The sequence below is a fragment of the Echinops telfairi genome, unplaced genomic scaffold (assembly GCF_000313985.2).
Source record: "Echinops telfairi isolate 266 unplaced genomic scaffold, ASM31398v2 ScPeMD7_443;HRSCAF=831, whole genome shotgun sequence".
In the NCBI taxonomy this organism is placed as follows: domain Eukaryota; kingdom Metazoa; phylum Chordata; class Mammalia; order Afrosoricida; family Tenrecidae; genus Echinops; species Echinops telfairi.
Genome location: NW_022104341.1, coordinates 75772801 through 75778865, shown reverse-complemented (window position 1 = coordinate 75778865; position 6065 = coordinate 75772801). Strand labels below are relative to the sequence as shown.

General features: G+C 44.6%; 1 protein-coding gene and 1 pseudogene across 1 annotated transcript in view; both read right to left on the bottom strand.

The window, feature by feature from the left end:
- The window catches only part of TXNDC12 (thioredoxin domain containing 12), a 35198-nt gene that overhangs the window by 28338 nt on the left and 795 nt on the right, over window positions 1-6065 (bottom strand). The window lies entirely within an intron of this gene.
- LOC105978274 lies at window positions 1655-2333 on the bottom strand (annotated as a pseudogene).

The following is a 6065-nucleotide window of genomic DNA, read 5'->3' as shown; positions in this document are numbered from 1 at the left end:
GATGTTGAATAGTCAATTTAATAACCAAGCCTGGATTTTCAGAGTGAGTTGTTAGCGCATGGAAGGTATGTGAAGCCTGAGACACAACCAATATTAATGCTAGATTTTGTTAAGTGTGCAAGACCAAATTTGAAGAGAAACCACTAAAAGAACTAGAGTACCAACTTCCAACTATCAAAGGAACTGAAAAACTAAGAACAAATAAATATTCAAGTCCCAAAAAATGGGCTGAACAAGAGAAAAGAGCATAGGTAAAGTAGTAGAGACACAGAAATCGGTTGAGAAACAGACTAGCTCTATCAATAATTGCACAAACAAATATAAGTGGGCTTATTTTGCCAGTTAAAGTTAAAATACAAAAATTATCAGATGTAGTTTTAAAAATAATTACTATTATGTTTAACACACACACACCCCTAAAATATTAGGACTCTCAAGAGTGAGAAGCAAAAAGGTTGAAAACGTCACTGTATTGTTAGGTGCTGTGAGTCAATTCTGACCCAAAGTGACCCCAAGTACAACAAAATCAAACACTGCCGGGTCGGGCATCATTCTCACAGTCATTGCTAGGTTTGAGTCCATTGTTGCAGCCAGCCACTGCGATGACCTATCCCAGAGAGTCTCCATTTTTTATGAACCTCTACTTTGCTAAACATGACATACTTTTCTAAGGACTGATCTCATCCATCTAGATAACATGTCCAAAGTAAATTAAAGGAAGTTTCACTACCCTCACTTCTAAAGAGCATTCTGGCTATATTTCTTCCCAGGCAAATTTATTTGTTCTTCTGGCAGTCCACAGCTTATTTAATATTCTTTGCCGACGCCATAATTCAAAAGCATCAATTTTCTGATCTTCCAAACTTCCCGATTCAGTGTCCAGTCTCCACATGACTCTGAGGTGACTGAAAAGGCCAAGGCTTGGGTCAAGTGCGCCGTAGTCCTCAAGTTATAACAAAGGCACTGCAGCAGATGAAATATGTCATTTGGTTTCTTGATTGCTGCTTTCATGGGCACTGATTACAGACCCAAGGGAAAGAAAATCTTTGACAATTTCAATCTATCCCCCACTTATCAAGATGTTGCTTACTGGCCCAAAGGTGAGGCTTTTATACATATACCAAGAAGAAAAAGAAATAAAAATATATAGCAGACACATGAGAAGCAAAATAAAGTCAGGGGAACTTTATTACTATCTGAGCAAAGGGAGTAACAATTCACACCCATGTGGCATTTATTATGCACCAGCACAATTTTTCAGGCTTTCTATGTATTGATTTATTTACTCCTCCCTCATGAAATGTTATGACTCTCACTTTGTAGCTAAGGAGACCTAGGTTACATAGCTTGCTCTAAGTGTCACGAGACTTCAAAAGCTTTCTGGAAGAATAAGATTAAAAGATCATGGAATTTCCCCCACAAACTTTTGAAGCTCCCTTGCATACATAAATGGCAGTACTGGGATGCGAACCCAGGCATTCATATTCTCAAGCCTCTATTTTAACCACTCACTACATTTTTTTTTTCTTTTTGTCAAACTTTACTGAATTCCACGTCAAGTTGGGGGGGGCGGGTGTCTTTTATATCCCATAATTGCAGGCTTCAGTGGGGTGGTAAGGTGGCAATGGTGAATCTGGGGATCTGGTCTCCCAAGAGAACCTGTCGCTCTACCCCCGATTCTGCAATGGATGCCAGGCGGATCACCCCTCCACTGGAGCCGTCCCGCTCCATGGCCAGAGCGAGAGCATTGGCAGGGAAGTGCAGACACTCCTCCTTGGTCATGCCCTCCCTGTAGGTAGGTAGCATCGACTTAGCCATAGATATAGGAGCTCCCGGAGCCTCCGATGGCAAAGGACTGCTACACCATCATACCCCCCATGGGCACTGGGGGTGTGCCCTCCTTCTTGGGGGTCCCAGCCTGCGATGATGATTCCTGCCATCAGGTCTTCCCGGTATCGGTAACGCATCTCCTTAAAGAGGCTGGCTGCAGTGTACCAGTGGAGGCTCATTGAGCTCAATGCTGTGGAAGCCTAGCTGGTAAGTGATGGCATCAGCTACAGCCTGGGTATCAGCAGCTGAACCGGAGCGAGCGGCAGCAGAATATTCGATCATGAATTGGGGTCAGCTTGACAGTCACTCGATTGGCATTGTAGGGCCCAGTGGTTGTTCTGGAGTCGGCGCCCAGAACCACGCCCCCGTCAAACTGCACAGCCATGATAGTGGTCCCTGTGGAGACTTCTCGGTTTTCCCAATCGGGGGTGAGGGCCTGCGGCCCCCAGGCCGGTGCAAGCCCCAATTCTGGAGCAGCTACCACGGATGCCGCCATCTTTCTCTTCTAGTGCGGCCACAAAGCAACTCCCACTCACTACATTTCACTGTTGTTGAGTCCATTCCAACTCCCGACCCAATCGCCCTCGTCGGTTTCTGAGGCTGTCAATCTTTATGGGAGTAGAAAACCTGGTCTTTCTCCTGCAGAATGGTTGGTGGGAAATGAACTGTTTGCGCAGCACATAACCCACTACACTATGCGGGCTCCACTGAATAAGTAAAGGAAGGAATGCTGCTTTGCCAAAGCAGGATGAGAACCAACTTTTGATCTAGAAAACCTGGATCCCTTCAAAAAGCCCTTGGAAAGGTATCATGTTACCTTGTTCATAAAATCCCTCCCTCTGTCACACCACCCACACTCACACCCATGCCACGTGGAACATCTGAACACAGTCCCATTTCCTGAAGCGTCACCTGCACAGCTACTTAACGAATGCCAGTGATCTGCAAAGTAAGCTAATGACTCCCACATCAGCAGCTCCATCCCCAAAACGTTAATTGAAAAAAAAAAAAAAGCAACCATTTCTAAATACAGCATTTACACTAGAATTTTAAGCACTTCATTCTAAAATCGTTTTTCAAGAGTGTAAGCTAAGGACTGCAGAAGAGCATCAGCCCCCTCCTCCCAGCTGAGGAAATCTAATGAACAAAGGGTCAAGTGTCAGCAGTGGGGGCCAAACCTCTAAAACAGTGGTTCTCAACCTTCCTCCTCTGTTGTAGGGCCCCCCCAACCATAAAATTTTCATTGCTACTTCATAACTGTAATTTCGCTACTGTTATGAATTGTCATGTAAATATCTGATATGCAGAATGTATTTTAATTGTTACAAATTGAACATAATTAAACATAATGAAAGTATAGTGATTAATAACAAAGCAATATGTAATCATATATTGTGACATTTTTATGGTCTTAGGCAACCCCTGTGAAAGGGTCGTTCGACCCCCTAAGTTCGAGACTCACAGGTTGAGAACCGCTGCTCCAAAAGAAGAAACAGTGTACCCAAGAGACAGACTAACAGAGTGGCTAAATGAAACCCACCTGCGGACAAACTGCCCTGGGTTACCAACCTATTCCAGTCCCTTACTGTTTTCACAAGTGCGAAATAAGGCTAACAAAAATAGCGACCCCATCGGGAAGGCAAACAGTCCATCCATGTTAGTGTCATAGCTCCTCCATTTCTGCTTCAGGCAGAAAAGCACGTGAACTGGCCCTATTAATAGTTTTCTCCCCAAAATTTCAAGAACCATTGCTGCCTGCACAGCACTTTTTTGGAGAGGTGAGGTGGGAAGGGTGTAGGTTACATTCTATTTCCCAAGAATTCACCCGCAAGAGTTATATGGAAATCTGAAATGGTAGTGAGTTCTTTTAGGAAAAATGAAATATTCTTCCATAAGAGAAAAAAGTAATAGTTAATAGTTATCAACTGCTTTCTAAGTGTGTGCCACAGGTATTTCTGATTTAATTCTTACAGCACAGCCCTGGTCTCAAGTTGCCCTCCTCTGAGTTCCTACGGTTCGTGTTGTTTTTACCCCAGCACAGTACATCTCACCACCGCCTCCCAGTTGCTACTGAATTGATGCTAGCTCATCGTGACCCCAAGTGTCTCAGGGTGACTGTGCTGCGCAGGGTCCTCATGGCTGTGACCTGTGGGAAATGGATCACCAGGCCTTTCTTTCAAGGTGCTTCAGGTGGACTCCAAACACCAACCTCTAGGTTAGTAGCCTACCACTTCACATTTTACACCACCCAGGGTCTCCGGCACATTATTATTAGTGTCATGTAATTGCCTGCTTATTGATTTAAAAAGCTCACCAGATGACAAACTTCTTGAGGGCAGGGATAATGATCAGGTTGACCAGTTATTTGCTCTTCCAACAAATATTCTGAGCATGAACAAGACAGAAATGGCAAGGTTCACTGTGATACTTTCCAAAGATGGTTGCAACATTCTGTCTCCCATCCTGCATCCGCTCATTCAGCATACTCTTCTTACCTTAACACGCACGCCTATTAAGTTTGGTTGTGGTGGTGGGCCTAGGGGTGGGATGTTAAGGGTTATGTCCCTTCTCCCTTGAACCTGCCACAATAGGGTATAGCAAAAGGCATGCCATATGACTTGTGAAACTAAATGAAAGCACAAAAGCCTATGTATGTCTACCTCATTCTCTTGGGAACTCATGGGATCCAGTGGTGGTGGTGTGCTCTGCTAAGTCAAGTCTGACTCATAGTGACCCTACAGGACAGAGCAGAACTGCTCTGTAACCATTTACGGAAGCAGATCACCAGGTTTTCTCTTCTGCGCTGAGCTAACAGCCAACAACTTAACCATTAACTAGCCCTTGAGTAAAGACCACATGAAGAGTGAAGAGGTAACCAGCTCTGCTGAGGCCCCAGACATTATGTGAACAGGGATAAGCCTTCTCTACTGTCCCTTGCTCAAATCCGTTATCCACAGCATCATAAACATAAAAAGACTTCTATACACCACTACGTTTTGGGTTGCTTTATTATATGCAGCATTCATAACCAGAACCACCACACTAGGACATCTGAGTCTAGCAAGAAAGGCAGACATGGGCTATGTGTTTCCAAGGCAATGACAATGCCTAACACAGTAATTAACACAGTAATCAGAACAGAGTGACAGAGGTGGTTTCATTATGCCCACTGGCTTTGAAAGGGTAAGTACCTTGTTCAAGGCCACTTAGCTGGTCAGAGGCAGAACAAACACAAACTCAGATCTAAATCCATACTCCCAATATTATCGTCTTGTCTCCCTCAGAACTGAAAAGCAAATCGTTTCAGGAGAGCTTTTATAATTTGATGCTAAGTACCCAGCACTCTGTTTTAAATGGGATGTTCAGTCTTTAAAAACATTCTGGCCTGAAAGGGCTCGTGATGCAGTTTTCATCCCCGAGGTGGAAACCCACACCTCCCTTCCTCTGAGAAGCCTTCCCTAATTCATGTAACGTGAGCCCCTCCACGCTTCAGCCCTTCGACTCCATGAGCTTCATTTTCTTTCTAGCACTTATCTCCAGCAGAAAGTATCTTGTTTACTCATTTGTTCACGTGCCATAGATCCAACTTGAATATATGCTCCATAAGTCAAGGACCTATAGCCTATCCTCTGTACCCAGGACAGTGCCTAGAATAGGGTAGGCACTCCAAAACCATTGACTGAATGAAGGCATTTACTGCATTCAGGAACACTGAATGTCCAACCAATCTCACCACCCACCAACAATGTTGTGCAAATAGTGCAGATAAGATAAAATACAATCTGAAAACATAGCAGGACAGCTGCAGAGTCAGGACAGTAGGTCTGTACACAAAACGGAGGGGGCAGTATTCATACCACAACCCACCCATTTTGAAAAGCATCAACTGAGTGCACAGAACAGCCAAGAGTCCACAGAATGGCCAATCCAACTTTCAATTCCAAAAAGTTGGTGGGATGGGGTAGGGAGTACAGAGCAAAAAAGAAAAGGCAAAGGTTGCACTGCCGGCCCTCCATTCTAACCTTTGTCTTTTCATTCCTCAAAAGATGCGCTTTCTTCAGTCACACTGGCTGAACCTAGTGACTCTACCCTCACACCTTCTAGCACTTTCTTACTCACCTGACAAGCCTCCCTGGCTGGTGCTGTGCTGTCCCCACAAGGGAATAAGAGGCAGTGACCAAGCTCATCCTGGAAGAGGTGAGGAGGGAGCTTCAGACCCTGAGCAGGGGTCTCTG